Source organism: Fundulus heteroclitus, chromosome 21 (assembly GCF_011125445.2).
Source record: "Fundulus heteroclitus isolate FHET01 chromosome 21, MU-UCD_Fhet_4.1, whole genome shotgun sequence".
Classification (NCBI taxonomy): Eukaryota; Metazoa; Chordata; class Actinopteri; order Cyprinodontiformes; family Fundulidae; genus Fundulus; species Fundulus heteroclitus.
In genome coordinates, this window is record NC_046381.1 from 21,409,044 (window position 1) to 21,426,290 (window position 17,247).

Here is a 17,247-nt window from a genome sequence, read left to right on the forward strand (position 1 = left end):
TCCATCACCATCTCCTTGGTCTTACTGGTGTTTAAGCACAGATGGATCTTCTCACACCAGTCCACAAAGTCCATGATGACCGACCGGTACTCCAGCTCGACTCCAGAACGGTGCCCTGGGGGGCCCCGGTGCTGCAGACTGCCACCTCTGACTGACAGCCATGCAGCCGCACGTACTGAGGCGGTCAGTGAGGTAGTCAATGGTCCATTCAGCTAGATGATAGTCCACCCCAGCGTCCTCCATCTTCTCCCTCAGCGGCACCGGTCTGATGGTGTTGAAAGCACCGGAGAAGTCAAAGAACATGACTATCACAGCTCTCCCGGTGGTCTCCAGGTGGGTGAGCGCCCGCTGCAGCAGGTAGATGATGGCATCCTCTACTCCGATGTTGGGCCGGTAGGCAAACTGCAGTGGGTCCAGGGTGGGGCTCACCATATTGCGCAGGTGTGCTAGGATGAGGCGCTCCATGGTCTTAATCAGCTGGGAGGTCAGGGTGACTGGTCTAAAGTGGGCCGGTTCCCTGGCGTGCGGCGTTTTCAGAACCGGCCTATCCAGCCTAAAGCTAATGCTAAATTAGCACTGTAAGTACTCAATTGTTTCATCAGCAGCCAAATGAACAGCAATCCAAAGACTCGTGAAGAAGGCCCAAAAGTGGCTCTTCTTCCTCAGGAAACTGAAACAGACTGGACTTTCCGCTAAGCTGTTAAAAACTTTTACAGAGCTACTATAGAAAGCATGTCATGTTATCTGCTAATGTGCATCTCCTATACCGCAGTGTAACAGTGGTTTGGGAACTGCACATTGCAGGTAATACTAGCTACTAACTGCTAACCACTAAACCATGGATGTCACTCAGTCTGGCACACACATCTTCATACCAAAGATGCCGCACACATTGCATATGACGGACGTGCACAGCGCTGCATGTTTGAGGGTATAGCTGTTTTAGTTTCGAGTGAATTACGAGTAAATGTACTTTTACACAGCAGCGGAAGCATTTGAGAATAATATTATATCCCTCTGTGCCCAGGCAGCAGCACCATCTTTAAAAAAGACTGTGTGAGTGTGGACTGGAAGCTAGTATTACCAGTTCTGGTGAGAGAAACAAGCAACCAGTGCTATGAAAACCAACAAAAACACTATTTCTAAAGTGATTCTGTTGAACCCTAATTCAAAAGCAATGTCAAAATGTTATTGGTTATTTTTTAGTAAATCTTTATTATCCCTTGTGTCAGTTTCAAGTTATTTCAGTGACCATTGTTGGATTTTCTTTGATTAACAATTGTGTCTATGATTGTAAAAGAAGAAGACATCACACAGCAGTAGATACTTGTGTCTCTGTGTTGTTGTTAATGGGAGCTGACAATATTGAGAACACATCATAGCAAGAAGAAGAAAGGTAAGAAGAAAGTAGCACAGCTTTTAACCATGTTTCTTTTGTGTGTGAGCCATGATTGCTACTGTTGTAGAGAAGTCTGTGTGGATGTGTATTGAGAGCCAGGACAGTAACGTAAATGGAAGATATGTGCCAATGATAACACTGCATGAAAAGTGTGATTTTCGTCACTATGCGGCACTGTAGATTGTCGTGGAAGTTCAGGTTAACGGCTGTTCACGGTAATTTGCTGGCAACACCGAAAACTGCCATGAATTGTCAGGAATTGACGTGGCAGTTGTCCCCCTATGACTCCCCTCCTCCTAATTCTAGGGGAGGCTTTAACATGTAAATGAAAATGCTGTGAGCTATACAAATGCAAATCAGGGTTGCAGGGGGAGTTTACCCCACGTCTCGCGTTCAGCTCGCCATCAACTCCTCTGGGACGCGATCGACAACTTTCAGCCAGTCCGCAGACTGACGAGAAGAAACTGCTGATTGCTATCAGTGGACTGTCTCATATGAGTCAGTCGGTATTGAAGCAATGCCAAGAGCGTGGAAATGTTCAAGTCAGAAGTTTTGGTTGGGTCATTCATGATAAAGTAAATGAAATAGGGTTTAATGAACTAAAAATAAGTCCCACTGTACCTTTCCCAGATTCTCCACCATGGGTTTTTAGGGAGGTGGCCACTGATTTGGGATTATTAGAAGAAAAACAAAATAATGACATGGACAAATACAGGGTGCAGAATTATTTAATGGAGAGGTACAGTGAGGATTTAACTATATATACAGATGCATCTAAACTAACTGATAAAAGAATGGGTGTTGCTTATGTCATTCCAAAATAAAAAATTAAAGTTGGAAAAAGAATCAGTGATGATTTAGCAGTTTACACAGCGGAATTGATTGCTGTGTGGCTAGCTTTGCTTTGGGTGGAGGTCAATAGGCCAAGGAAGGCAGTAATGGGGTACCGCGCGCAAGCTATTTTTAGAAACACAACGTCACGATGACGTCACATCACGTGGTACGCAGTGGGGCAAACTCCGGAAACCCGCCGCTGTTTTGCTGTAAAAGAGACGTGCGTTAGCCTAGGTTTTACTCGGTAAACGACTGCTTTTTCCAAATCTAAGACCATGGTTTTTAAACATTGTTGCTATGGAACGTGCAACAGCGACTCGAGTTACGCTGATCGGCCGCATATGAAGGATGTTTTCTTCAAGACTGCCAAGGAGAAATGTGTGTGCTTGGTACACCGGGGCGGTCGGCCTACACAACAGTTCAACCCGGAAAAAGTTACCAAATTCAAGTACATATGTAGCAAGCATTTTGTCGGAGGAAAGGGCACAACCGAAGAACATCCTGACCCAATTCCAGCGACATCAAGTCAAGGTAAGAGTATTTTGGTGGCCGACATGTTAATAAAGAAGCGCCTGCTACCATGATCGCATATAGGCTGTCATGGTAGCAGGCGCTAACATGATAGCCTGCTACCAGGATAGCTTACTCAAAAACATTTCAAATGAGACAAACATTAAACATATACCGATTCCTGGACGGTGATTGCAAACAAAAAAAAAAAAAAAACGGCCGACGCCGCCATGATCGCCGCGCAGGAAAAAAAAACAAAGCTTACCGTTCATCAACTCGGCCAGTTTTCCAGTCTTTTTAAGCCCTCGACACTCAAGCCATCGTTTGAGCTGAAGGTTGGTGTGTTCTTCGACAGTTCGACCAGTAAACCGTGTGCCTGGGACATCTTCTTGGGAAAGTTTAACGGCTGTAAAGTCGGTCATATCGCTGGTTCTGTTGCGCTTGTAATAGCTGGGTACTCTGTGCGTTCTCTCCTGTGTGCCCTACCTAAGCGGCAAAAGGGGCGTTGCTCTTGAGACGGTGACGTCACGTGCGCGGTACCCCATTGCTTCAGATTCCAGCTCAGCTTTAATCAGTATTGAAACATTTCAGTCAAAATCAAGGCAAGACATTGTGTATGATATACTGCAAGCTGCAAATAATCTAATAAAGTCAGGAATTAATATAACTCTGGTATGGGTACCAGCTCATATAGGAGTAATAGGAAATGAGTTAGCAGATAAAAGTGCTAAGCAAGCAGCTAGACATTCTAATATAGATGTTGAAGTGAACTACAGCAAAGCAGAAATTAAAAGTATGGTCAAAAACATAGTTAAGGGTAAATGGCAAACATTATGGGACGGTGGGCAGACTGAAAGACAGTTCTATAATATTCAGAATAAAGTGGGAAAGAGCAGAAATACAAACAGAAGCAAGGAGGAGGATGTATTTTCTAGAATGAGGTATGGACACAAATGTCTAAATAAAACTTTGTTAATAATGAAGAAGCATGCTGATGGCAACTGAATTCTGTGGTAGTCCAGAGACTATAGAGCATGTTATTATACACTGTAATAAATATCAGGAAGAAAGACAAAGACTTTCAATTCTTACACTTACTAGGAGAACAGATGAGGCTAAACTTAGAAGAAATTCTGCAAAGACACACAGGGGAAATTAGTTTAAACTATGTAATTGGCTTCCTGAGGAATACAGGACTAATTAAAATAATTTAATTAATTATCTTTTTGTTTGTTTTGTTTTGATTGGTTTGTTTCGTTATGTTTGTTTGTTTGTTTTATTTATTTTCAACCTATTAGGAAAGGTTAGACTCCAGTACCACACTCCAGTCCAGTTGGTGGTGGTAATGCACCATTAAAGTTAGTTGCCAACCGCCATAAAAACCGAAAGAAGAAGAAGAAGTGGACTGTCTCGTCAGCTTAATCAACATACTGCCGATATGAATGAGTGGTTCACTCAACTGCAGAATTCGGTAAACTCCAGGTTGCTGTCCATAGAGGACAAGTTGGCGGCTCTGCAGTCGAACAACTGTGCGGTAGAGACTAACTACAAGAAGAGAAGACGGGTGCACAATCCCAAGCTTGCGGTAAGAATATGTTTGGTGACTGCTAGCTAAGCTAAAAGTAGCCTAGCCTAAAACCAAAGCTAAGAGTAGCCTAGTAGCCTTGCAAAAGACTTGTTTGTACTGTTTCTCCTTCCTTGTTTAATGTTACTGTGACTTGCGTTTGATTTTTATTCATACCACTCTCATTTAATTGTTTTCCAGCCGCCTGTAAGACCTATTATGAGACGGTACGCAGGACAGTACGCAGCCAGAAAACTCATTGCGGGCGGAAGCTGCAAAAAGTTCAGCTCGCAGTCGAGCGAGAACAAAGACGGTAAGACTTTATTTGGTGACTATTTTTCAGGTGCATTGATAGATGTGTTGTGTCCATACGCAGTGCATCCCATCGCATGGTACTGAATCATTGTTTTTTTTAACAACTGCTGAAATCGAGGCAGAGTGTGCTAGCGGATGACGAGGTAGAACTCTGGAAGTCCGCCACCGTAAACCTCATGTCTGACGAAGAATATGGCGTTGTTGGCGGGGTCTCTGGATGGATTGTACGGCCGCCGTCATTTCGTAGGCCGGATCTCTCTGAACTCTGTGCTAAGCTGCAGTCCTGGTTAGATGCGACGCCGAATTACAGAGCCACGCACAGTAGGCGTCTGCACAACGGACCTGCCTCGGAAAGAACGCCGCCAGCATTTACCTACAACCCCGAGGAGGCAAACGGACAGTTCACGGAGTTGTAGTTTTTGGATCCTCGGGTATATAGTTGTGTTTGTTTTAATAAAGCTCTTTCTTTGCATAAACATCTTCCTGGCAAATGTTCATTTCCTCTATAAATTCATTCATGTCCTTGATGGTTGCCTAATAATAGTGTAGTAGCCTACATAGGATAACAAGAATATACAGCATAATATATATATATATATATATATATATATATATATATATATATATATATATATATAATTTATTGGGGATCTGCCACCAATCAGGGGTGATTTACTTGTTTGCAAGTAGTGGTTTCATCCAATACTGAGTAGGTTATTCAAGCAAGGGATGGCCAGCCGCGAGGGTTCGCTGCATTCATATGCTAATTAGGGCCATTAGTACAGCTGAAAGCTCTCCACATACGTCATTGTCCGGTTCCGACAATTTGTGGCACTGACAAACGGCAACAAGCGCGGGTTGCAAATTGTCGTCAACTGCCGAAAATGAGGGAGATCTGCGGTCGTTTTACGGGGATGAAAATCTCACTTTTCATGCAGTGTAATATATTAGAACAACTTATACAGATCATAAAAGCTCCTCCGTCTGCAACAGTATAGTAGGAAAACCTCCTGGTTACCATGAGCTAACGCTGTGTCAATATTAGTTTCATAACAGGGTTCTCTCGGTCTGAGATCTCCCGTAAGATGCACTTCTCAGGTGTGCAGTTCCACACCAGGCAATGCTCCAATTTAACTAATTGATTATTTAACGTAGGAAAAAGGACTGATGGTTGAGACAGCTACTACCAGTGGTTTTCACAGTTAACCAAAAAGTTTGTTTCACAAACTCATATTTCAAAGTCCCCGATTATAAGTGGACCTGGCAACACTATTGAAAGCCTGGAGCCTACTGGAAGCCTGTGCTCAGTGTGATGCTGCTTGAGGTGTTGTTTCCATACAAGTCATAGACATCAGTCCAACTCAGCATCTGAAGGTGTGAGTGATGAAATTGACAGAATAAAGGTTTGTCTAATATTCCAAGCATTTTTAGGCTGTTTTGTTTGAAGACACGTCACTGTGATGGCCGCATGTGCAACCACACAACAAATGATTTGGTAATGATTTCATTTAATTAAATGTCATATTTTACTTTAACACATTTCACTTTTTCACTTTGATTTGACATTGGTTAACTATTTGGGTGCACACATTTAGTTGACTCATTTTGTCATTTCTTGTGTTTTTGGTTTACTTTAAACTAATATACTTTTCATCTGACTTGCCAGTTCCTGGGAGGCTGTCATGTGGGTGTGGCCAGTAAAGGAAAGGAGTCCCCAGCTGCAAAAGATCTCAATGACAAGGAGGCTTAGTTGGACTCGTCCACTTAGTTTTAGAAGGGGAGTTGGAAATGTTTAGGTTTTTCTATGTGGTTTTGTTTTTTGTAATTAAATTTGGGAATTATTTAAGTCCTCTTCCTCATAGGTTTCTGATTTTAGTACTGTACTGATTAGTTTGGTCTTTTGTTGTAGTTTTGTTTAGGTAAATGTATTTTATGTTCCCCTCTTGTGACAAAATGGTCTGATCAACCAGTGTATATGTTTCCCTTGTGTGTCAGTTTAAGAAAGGAAGGAGAAAAAGTATGTTCCTGTGTGGTAAATAAATTTTGTTACTATTTTTCCTCAAAAATATCCCTGTGCTTCTCTGCTTTTTCGGCTCGGTCCCTCACAGTCACCAATGACAACATATCTGAAAAGAATGAGGAATTATGAGAAGAAACACAAATATCCATTTGTTTAAACTTTTTTTATTTTAAGAAATTACTAACAAAACTTGCCTGGACTTTGATGCAATCAACTGGTTTCCTTATATAGGACATTTTTGACCAATCTGTATAATCTGACCCAATCTGTATAATATGATTGAACTTGACTTTGTAAAGTGCCTTGAGATGACATGTTTCATGATTTGGCGCTATATAAATAAAATTGAATTGAAATTGAATAGATATTGAATAGAAGGGGTCCTGGAATTTACTCTTGGGGTACCCCACATGTGACTTTTATCCGCTCTGATGAGAAGTTACCTATTGACACAAATAAGTCCCTGTTCTTTAGGTAGGATTTTGAACCAAATGAGTGATGTACCAGAAAGTCCAACACAGCTAAGCGAGTTTTTGAGTTTTGTTTCAAGTTTTTCAGTATCGTTAGCAAAATCTTTGATTACTTTGAAAATTAGGAGATTGCTCTACAGAAAGACAAACAAGTGAACAATTCCACAACCAACCAAACATCCATCCATCCATCCATCCATTATCCAACACGCCTATCCCTTGTGGGTTCGCGAGGGGTGCTGGTGCCTATCTCCAGCTGTCAATAGGCGAGAGGCGGGGTACACCCTGCCAGGTCACCAGTCTATCGCAGCAATTCTACAACCATTAAGTGCTATCTTTTTGGTGACCAAATACACTCTCTCTCACCCCATTTGCAAATCCTCTGACAACTCCCCCTTTCCCTCCATCCATTCAGCCATCTCTCTGGTGTAACAGTGGCCCAGCGTGTTTTTTCCTCTGTTCTGGCAAATAACATGCCTGGGTAGCTAGTTGGAGAGGTTTGCACTGTTAAAGTCAACCAGAATGATCATGAGAGAGTCAAGGTTATTTTCTTCATGTCTGTTATCATGTCAGTGAGCTATCCTTCTGCCTCGGACATGCAGAAGGGGGGGATATAGACTCCAACCTGAATGAACGAGGAGAACTCCCTCAGTGAATAGAAAAGTTTACCCTAAACAGAGTCACTTTAGGTGAGGACTGCATGATTTATGTAGCAGAGTAACATCTGAGCATGAGTCTTCAGTGATATAAAAGCAAATCCCTCCTTTGCTTTTCCCCTGAGAGCTCTGCACTGATCTGCACGAAACAGCTGGAAACCTGGTAGTAGAGGAGCACTATCTGGGATGTGCTCGCCTGGCCAGGTTTTTGTGAAACAGAGTGTGGTAGATCAGTGAATCCTTTTGGGGAAAGGAGGGACATTCAGCAGAACTTTCCAAGCTGATTGGGCGAAGCGACACCTAGTGCCCATCTACCAAAGGATGGTTTTAGCCAATCACAGTATCAAATGAAAATGTAAGCAGCAGACACCATGAGAAACCACAACATGTTACGCTAGTGAAGGCACTTCTTGCTGTTTTTCTTTCAAATACAAAATTGTGGATTCTGACAAAACAGATATGATAGCAGTAGCTACACGTGCGTCCTCCTGTGGTGCCATGTTTATTTTGGATCGGCTGTGGGTTTGGCAGCTCTTGCTTTTGTCACAGCTGGTACGTCTCGTCTTAAACTATAAGTTTAAGACTGTTATGGGAGTTTTGGGTGGAATATTAAACAATAGTAACTGAGTTCCCATCTTTACTAAATGACGAGACGGTGGTATAACGTTCCAGCAATTTTATTGAGAAACAGAGCAGAGATTCACATAGATGGAAAGTAATCGCACCCCACGGTTCCGCTGCAGTCTCTGTCTGCCCTGTCTCTGTCTGTGTCGCTTTTCGGGCTTCCCCTAATACTGCACCGTGGCCTTCCCATGAGACAAAACAAAGACAGTCTATCGTAAACAATCAGTATCCCTCAGCAGCTGCAGCATTTGGCCTTGCAATCAGAAAACAGTGGATCTTATACACAGACATCAGGTCTCCAGGCCTCCTCTGTCCGAGTGGTGTGAGGCCATAGTGACTTCAGAATAATAATTCTTAGAACATTCCTCTCTTTTTTTTTTTTTTTTTTTTTTTTGATGATGGCGTCATCAGCATCAAGTCAAAACAAGATGACCCATCACTTGAAAATGTGAACAAAGCACAGAGGAACCATTTCTGTAAACTCGTAAAGTGGGACCCAAAGGGTTCCCGTGTTGGAACCGGGTAGTGCTGGAACTTTTAATACAGATCAACATGAATGCTTCATACAGCTTTAACACACAAGATCAAAGGTTTAGCTTTGATCTACAATTTAGGATTCATCTAATTAGGTAAGGCCTGTTTTAGGTACCTATGCGCACATTATCTTTAAAATTACATTAGACTATGGTAAGCTAAACCCTGTTCATTAACCAAGGTCGAATCCGTCTACTCTTCACCCACCCTGAATACCCTCCTACTCCTTTCTCCACTCACCCCTACGATGGACAATAATCCACCACTCCAAACTTACAACACCAGGAGCAAAGGCAGGAGAGGTTCAGTGCGGGAAAGGGAAACCCAGAAAAAGCTACCGCCCCCTAGGGGGTAGTAAAAACTGGAAAGCCCCCCTCCCAGGGAGATCTGCTCTCGGCCAATCTGAGCCTGAAAACCCTGTATTGAATCTAAGTGTTAACATTACCAGCTAATATTAAAAGATCTTTAGAGCCAATCCGATCCTGGTTCTTCCTATATCAAATCAAAAGGTGCATAAACCATAGATCCTTGTGTGTCTGAAGCAAACAGTTTCCATTTTTTACCATAAAACCATATTGATCAACATGATGTAACATTAAAGTGTAGATCTCATACAAAAAAATCAAACATGTGAGTCAGTGGAACAGAGCAGTTAAACAAACAGCAACACAATATATGAGAAGAGTTCTAAACGTCAAGAACGCAAAGTTAAGGAAGCCTTCAGGCCATTCAGGCACAAGGCAGAAAATAATCTAATCGCGCTTAGGGTCTCTTCAGGCAACTCCTCCCGTTGAAGAATAAAGAATCAGAGTTCTCTGGCTTCTTCATCCCCAGTCCTCTTCTTGGCTCCTCCTCGCAGGCTGGACGATTGAGCTGGATGGTAATAAGTGTTCAGTTCTGGATGGGCACTGAGCATTTTATTTTGCATTGAATTACGGAGCTGCAGTTCTCCCAAAACAAATGAACATTCTGAAACCATGAACATTACTTTTACCCCGAATTAATTCACACAGACGAACGTTTAGTTACATAGATACATACACACGTACGGTTACATACAAACGATGACATTCAGACAGACAAACACGTGCAGGCCTGCTTTTTCACCATCTTAAATAGTTCTATGTTTTTCATAATTTTTAAACGTCAACGCCGAAAGATGTTTTCAACGCGTTAAGTTCCCGCTTAGTTTAAAAGGTGGAGAGCGTGCGCTGGTTACGACCCCCCGATGTTTCGTCCACACGCGGTTTTACGCTTCAGTCCCGCAAGGATACAACTCTGTGTCTCGCAGACACTTGGACGCTTACCCATTTTTGAAAGTTATACGTCGTTATTAGCAGTTTAGACCAATTTTATCCACAACGGAAGTGTCACTTGTCAGTCCCCCTGTAAACGCTTCCCCGGTGCAACGCCTTTTTAGTTTCGTTTCCGTTTCCTTGTTTTTATCGCTTTTCTTTTTTCTCTTAATTTTATTTTTATTATTTAGTAGCAGTACTGCAATAAAATAAAATAATAGTAATAATAATAATAACCCCTATGTGAGAAATCTGCATGTTTAATCAAATTATTTCAAATCATTTATGCATGTCATGCGTCTGGGCCCCTACGTTTTTCAGCATGAAATCGAACGTCTCACCCTGGGGCAAGGCTTGACCCTGGGAAACTCTGCCTTTTACCCATTACACGGACTCTTCTGCATCCAGACTTTTTTTTTTGTTTGTTTTTATTTATTTTATCCTTTTTTGTGTTTTTATTGTTATTTTCTACTCGTCCTTAGCACGATCGACCAACTAAAATGAAAGGCCTCACATCTGATGGTCGGCTTTTTGGTATAATGGTCGGGGTCCCCACTTATCAAAGCTGCAAACGTCTTCGCAACAGTCAAGGATTTAAGCATCCCTGCCGCTTTCATCCACAACAGAAGTGGACAGCCTCTTGCACAAACCCAAGACAAGAGGACTTTAATGGACCAGCTGCAAACTGCTCAGCCGGTCACCTGTTCTCCAGGTGAAAATCACTCTGCCCCTCCTCCCCCCTTGTGGGAAAGTCCGTATTTTCAGCTGAAAACGTATTCTAATTAAATTTTGAATTTTAGTTTAATGTTTAAACCTTAGTCACCGTTCGGTATTGCGAACCCTGTTTTATTTGCCTTAAGGATTAAATATAATTCATTATTTCTACCGGCTTTTACTTTTACTACCTTTTAGGTTTACAGTTTTAAATTTTAAAATTTCTTGAGGTATACTTTAAAATGGGGTTTAAAATTTAAAAGCTTGCAAGCATTTTTGACCAATTGCGTTTGTTTTTAAAAGAGCTGGAAAATAATCCCCTTACCGTCTCATGAAAGAAAGGTTCGGATCTTCGCGCCGACGCCCAGAGATGCTCCGAGACCAGGAGCTCCTCCACGTCCCTTGAAAATCCATTCGGGGTACCAGAGGCCGGATAACCTCTCCGGGTAGGCCAAAACAGCTCCTGTCCTCGGACTCCCTCGCTCGTCGGTCGGAGATCTTGTTCGTTTACGCCAAATTGTTATGGGAGTTTTGGGTGGAATATTAAACAATAGTAACTGAGTTCCCATCTTTACTAAATGACGAGACGGTGGTATAACGTTCCAGCAATTTTATTGAGAAACAGAGCAGAGATTCACATAGATGGAAAGTAATCGCACCCCACGGTTCCGCTGCAGTCTCTGTCTGCCCTGTCTCTGTCTGTGTCGCTTTTCGGGCTTCCCCTAATACTGCACCGTGGCCTTCCCATGAGACAAAACAAAGACAGTCTATCGTAAACAATCAGTATCCCTCAGCAGCTGCAGCATTTGGCCTTGCAATCAGAAAACAGTGGATCTTATACACAGACATCAGGTCTCCAGGCCTCCTCTGTCCGAGTGGTGTGAGGCCATAGTGACTTCAGAATAATAATTCTTATAACAAAGACGAGACAGAGTTGCTCTCTGTTAAAAGTAGCAGCAGTGTGGAAGCAGGAAACAACAGACAAATACATAGAAAACAAGCGAGTGAAGTACTGAGGTGGCAATCCGCAGCACCATGAAGTCTTCCCACGGTAGAGCCTCTGATGTGCCTTTACACTTTTGTAATTTTAGTTGATCAAAATGGAAGTATTGAGATGTGTAAAATCATCATGTATGCATCATACTAATACTCGGAACTGATGTGTGCACATTTATGTTTTGGTAAATGCAGTCTAATGGAACTTTGTGAGGTCTTTGTATTTGTTATCTGAACTTCAATTGCAATATAAGTAGGAAAACAGCCGCCTCAGGCTTAGTAGCTGTACAAAGGTGACCTATTTTCTACAAGGCCCCATGTCTGTAGGATCTGTGATAGATGCTTTTAGACATTCTTCCCTCTCCCCATCATTGTTTCCTGCCTCAGATATGGGACACTCTGCAATGTGTGTGTACTTGAGTAGTCCAGCATTCTGAACTATTACTAGTTACGTCTTCAACTACGGAAAACAAGTCCAGTTGCTTTTTTTTTACTTTTTTTTTTTTTACTTTTTTTGGAATATTACTAGTTAGCCTTGCCTACAAGATTAAACTAAAAAATTAGTGAAAGGAGAACAAAGCATTTTAGCAATGAGTGTGGACACATTTGTATGTGTTCCCCTCACCTGTACATAGACACAAACCTGATTGCTTCCAAATGTGCTCTGTTTAAGCAACTTAAAGCCGAATGCTTCAGATGACATGGGGATAGGACAGGGCATGTAATAAATACAGCTGGTAAAATAAACATTGATACTAGCTACGTTTACATGGAAAAAAGTAATCGGAATAAAGGAATAAATCGGATTAAGTTCAATTGGAATGAAATTGTAATCGGAATGTGAGGGGTGGCTTATGCCGATTGATAATCCGATCAATATGCGCATAAAAGCTTGTCAGACTCAAGTAATTCTGAGTGTAGCAAATTGACCCGAGTGATGTAAATGTGACATATGTCCACGTTGTGGAGGGGCTGAAATAGGGGAGACCAGGGCTAATTGTCACACTTTTTACACTCATGCATAAATATTGGAATCAAAACACCATATATAAAAAACATATGTACCAGATGAAAGAGCAAAGTCTCAGGTATATATTTTGTATTCAGGTATATTTCATATCTTATTTCTGTGCAGTTATAAGCGATCTAATGGAGATTGTCACCATGTGAGTTGCCCCTCCAAAGGGTAAGTTGTCACACTATATGGGGTAAGATGTCACACTGGGTTTTGTAACAAATAAAATAAGGGCAAAATGAATTTTTTTGTTATTTTTTAATGTTAAGTGAATAAATGAGTTGCCGTTTTGGCATAGCTTATGTAGATTGAATTGCCAGGAGCACATGCATCATATGAAATAACATGAAATAAAATGAAATATTATGAAACATTGATTGATAGCTGTCTGACCCTGAATTTGCGCTGGTGTGAATGTTTTACAGTATCACCCCAAAGTGCGGTAATTGACATTAAAGTCCTTCGCTGTACTCCTGTTCGACTTGTGACCTAGGGTCACCTGCCTGACTGCCTTCTGCATCACGTCAAGTGCTGCACGGCCATGCTCTGTTTTTCTTTAATAACTCCTGAACATCTTCTTAGTATGTCCTCTCGTTTAAATTGCTCTTTTTTATGTAAAAATAATGTAAAATATTTATTAGGCAGTATTGATTTAAATTATTTTTTTAAATAATTATTTTGGGGTATTTTTACATGTGACAACTTACCCGAAAATGACTGTGACAAGTTGCCCCAAATGACCATGTTGGCTAATTATTGCTCAAGCTTAATGTTAGGCTAAATCAGAACAATGACTGAGGTATGACTGGATGCCTTAATATCTACTTTAACAAGTCCATATGTATAACTGCTAGAATTTTTATCTGAATGAAAATAATTTTAAAAAATATAGAGTTAATATTTTGAATTTTTTTACTTTGGGTAGTGGAAAATGGTCAATTGGTGCTCATTTCAACTTACAATGTCTTGTCCTCTTCTCACTCAGTCTGTGAGACCTGACCATGCAAAGGAAGAAAACTAGTATTCCACTTTTTGGTTTCACCCTCTGATGGAGAAGATAATTGCAATGTGACAACTTAACCATGTGACAACTAGCCCCAGTCTCCCTTACGTCGGGAAGCAAAACTGTCGGTGCTCCTGATATAACCTTTCTGTTCGAAAAAATAAAAGAGCTCAAAATTGTTGCTTACTCAGTAACGTTTTAACCATAATTAGAACATCGAGCAAGTCCAGCCTGGGCACTCAGAAGACAAACAAACTCTAATACTGCTTTGTTTGCTATTTTTTGTTGTTTAGTGTAGTGTAGTTGATTCTGCGTTGTGTCTTGTGAGAAATAATAATCAGGCCACGGCTGATCTGAAGGCACTTTTAATGCTCCTGCATTCAAATAGAAAATACTCAAAAACAGGCCTTTTCTCATTAGAGTTCCACAGCGCCTCTTCCCACGGAATCTGAACAGAAAGAGCGCAAAGCGCCTGCAACTTGTGTAAAATAACACGTTTACCTTACAAAATAAAAATGATCTCAAACAATACATGAGTAAAAAAAACTAAACGAAATAATCCCACACCAAAAATAATGAAACATCACATACCTGCATTCAAATAGAAAATAGTCAAAAACAGGCCTTTTCTCATTAGAGTTCCACAGCGCCTGTTTAACAATGAACAATACTATTTTCAGCACATGAATGTAGCACTTTCATTAGCAATGTTTCATGTAGCACAAGAACAGCTAAACAACTGTTAACACAGCTCTATCGCTGCTCAACAAAGTCCAAATGTGACAAAGCATATTATTTTACAAAAACAATAATCAAACTGTCACTTATTACACATATTGAACACAGAAAACAAAACTTCATACCTCTTCCCACGGAATCTGAACAGAAAGAGCGCGACGAAGCGCATGGGGAAACCCTTCACAGACTTTAGTGGTATGATCCGTTAATTTGTCTTCTTAAACCCCTGAACTAGCACTCAAAACAACAATCCATGAACTCAATGTGTTCAATAGTAAAGATAATAATTTACATTTTCATTCGTAACAAATTAAATTTGAATAAAAATAATAATTTAGAAACAGGAAGTAACCCGCTGTTTTTCAATGGCTCTGTCGTATTTTCAAAATAAAAGCTGCCGGTGCTGATACAGTATCCTACCGGACTAATTCACTTGTCAATCTAGTGTAATAACATCACACTGCTACATTCACCCCCACTGTTTTACACTAGATTGCAGGCATGTTACCAAAATACAAAAAGAATCCCCGAACCAAACAGAATAAAACTTACAAATCTGACCACAACAAAACATGTAACCCAGGTACACCCTCCATACAAGACCAAAATGATCGACCAGCAAAGAGCTATTCAATGAAGAATTAGGGAAGATGAGGGGTAGCTAAATCCCCACCTCACCATAGAAGACGTGCCACTTACACATCTAACATAGAGTACACCCAAAATCACTCAAACATGTCCAGTGCAATGGACAACTTCAATAAAATTATGGTCAGTCCCCAGTGAAGGAAGTTCCAATTAATGAGGAAAATAATGAAATTACACATATAACAAACTAAATGGCCCTTGAATGAGCTGTGACAAAATCTTAACTCTTTGTGTGGACATTGTCTGAATCAACCTGTTAACTGGTTTGATTAATCTACCCAGTCTTGTCCGTATCCCTTCCTCTTGAACAACCGAAGAAACCCCTAAAGGTACAACCGTAACGACTGAGTCACATCTAGACACACATGAGCCACTAACCTCCTTGGTTGAGCCCATAGTGTCACTTGGGCGTGAGCTTTCTGACCCATGATCCACTCCATCCAAAACGCTTCTATGGTCCCCGCAGGCAGACATGGTCCCTCCACCCTGAACGCTACCATCATTCCCTCCAATCGCTTCAGATTCACTTGCTACTGTCGCATCTGCAGTCATAACCACACTAGACTCTGGAAGAGAGGAAACCCAGTGTGCTGTCCGAGCTTCACTGTCCTGTTCACCTGGAACCACATCATCTGATGACCCACCTTCCGAAACCGTGTTTGAAAAAGAAGCCTCAGACACAGAGTCATCCCATGATGGCAAAGGCAGAAAGTTTACAGGCATGATCAGATTTCTATGAACTGTCCTGACTCGTCCCGTAACAGGATGACGGATAACATAGGTGTTCAGTCCACTGTTCTTATGGACCACAAAGTAAACCGTATCCTTCCAACGATCAGCCAATTTCCTTTTTCCCCGTTCCCCTTTGTTAGCCATTAAAACTCTGTCTCCCTTCTCCAAAGAATGTCCCTTAACCTTTCGGTTATACACCTCAGCTTGTCTCAATTGCTGCTTCTCAGCATGCCGTTGAGCCAAAGTCATTGCTTCCCTGAGGTCCGTGCCCAATGACTGAACATATTTGTCCATGTCAGCAGTCTCTCCATCCAAGAGAACACTTCCAAACATTACATCAACAAGTAACCTGGGAGTTCGCCCGAACATTAAAAAGAAAGGGGGAAAACCTGTCGTTTCATGTACTGTGCAATTATAGGCAAAAGTTAAGGTGTTTAGCATCTGAGGCCATTTTTCCTTTGCCCGAGGAGGCAAAGCACGGATCATGCTACCCAGAGTCCGGTTTAGACGTTCAGCCTGGCCATTTCCCGCAGGATTATACGGGGTTGTATGGCTCTTACGAACACCGGCCATCTGAAGTAGTTCGGCAATGAGGGAACTCTCGAAATTAGCCCCTCTGTCAGAGTGAATACAAGCTGGAAACCCGTATATGGAAAAAAAATTATTCCATAACACGCGAGCCACTGACTTGGCAGACTGATTTGGACACGGGTAAGCACATGCGAGCCTGGTAAAATGGTCTGTCACCACCAGAACGTCGATGGACTTGTTATTGACATCCTCCGCAGACCAGAAGTCAATACAAACCAATTCTAGTGGTGCTGATGTGACAACAGAAACAAGTGGAGCCCTGGCCTCAGGTTCGGGTGCTTTACTCAAAACACATCTCTTGCAATGACTCACATATTCTTTGACATCGCGTTCCAACAAATCCCAGTAAAAGCGTTGTCTGGCAAGCCACATTGTGCGCTGCTGACCTTGATGGCCTGCATCATCATGCACCCCTTTCAACACCTGGCCTCTCAAAGCAACTGGAACCACATATTGGAACACTTTCTTCTTGCTCACCACATGTTTAGAGACACGGTACAACACGCCCAGCCGGGTCGTGAGTTTACCCCACTGTCGTAATGTACGGTTTGTCTCCCGCGATTCATGAGTGCGCTCACGTCGGGATGGT

General features: G+C 41.7%; 1 protein-coding gene across 11 annotated transcripts in view; it reads right to left on the reverse strand.

Moving 5' to 3' along the window:
* Positions 1–17,247, reverse strand: part of arhgef4 (Rho guanine nucleotide exchange factor (GEF) 4) — a 155,513-nt gene that overhangs the window by 117,596 nt on the left and 20,670 nt on the right. The window lies entirely within an intron of this gene.